Source organism: Orycteropus afer, unplaced genomic scaffold, assembly GCF_000298275.1.
Source record: "Orycteropus afer afer isolate SDZICR_OR568_19922 unplaced genomic scaffold, OryAfe1.0 scaffold00011, whole genome shotgun sequence".
NCBI classification, from domain to species: Eukaryota; Metazoa; Chordata; class Mammalia; order Tubulidentata; family Orycteropodidae; genus Orycteropus; species Orycteropus afer.
This window is the reverse complement of record NW_006921598.1, coordinates 16,832,219-16,832,800: the sequence shown is the minus strand read 5'-3', so window position 1 is coordinate 16,832,800 and position 582 is coordinate 16,832,219. Positions and strand designations below refer to the sequence as shown.

The 582-nt window shown below is 37.6% G+C and overlaps 1 protein-coding gene across 1 annotated transcript in view; it reads left to right on the top strand.

The window, feature by feature from the left end:
* Nucleotides 1-582, top strand: part of DOP1A (DOP1 leucine zipper like protein A) — a 62,404-nt gene that overhangs the window by 44,145 nt on the left and 17,677 nt on the right. The window lies entirely within an intron of this gene.

The following is a 582-nucleotide window of genomic DNA, read 5'->3' as shown; positions in this document are numbered from 1 at the left end:
CTCCCTGTCTATCCAGGATCTCCTACATAGATCCCCCTCCCAGTGGTTGACAGTGGTAGCGGGGCACCATCTAGTTCCTCTGGTTTCATAGCTGTATAAGCTGCAGATCACATGGTGTACCAAGAGAGGGGTCGCTATGAGTCAGATCGGACTCGACAGCAGTGAGTTTTGTTGTAGAGCAAGGGCTAACACTTAATAAGCACTCTGTAAATATTATCTGTATTATTATTATTCACATTAAAATATGAATAGACAACCAAAGATAACAGTCACATGAAGAATGCCTCTAATATCCTACACAAAGACCAGAACAAGTGGATAAAAAATAACCAAAAGAAACAATGTAGGAAACAGAATAAAATGTAAACAATAATAGTCACATCCTTCAAGAGGTAAAAGAATATTGCATCCATGAAATCAGTAGAAAGGCTGGAAGATAAAGTAGATAAATACCAAGAAGAATAAAAATTTAAAGAGATGGAGAATGGGAGGAAGAAGAAATTAGGGGGAGCAATCCTGGAGACTCAGTTTTTTGTAGAAAGTACAAAACAAAATGAGGGCAAAATCTCAAAGAAATAGTAG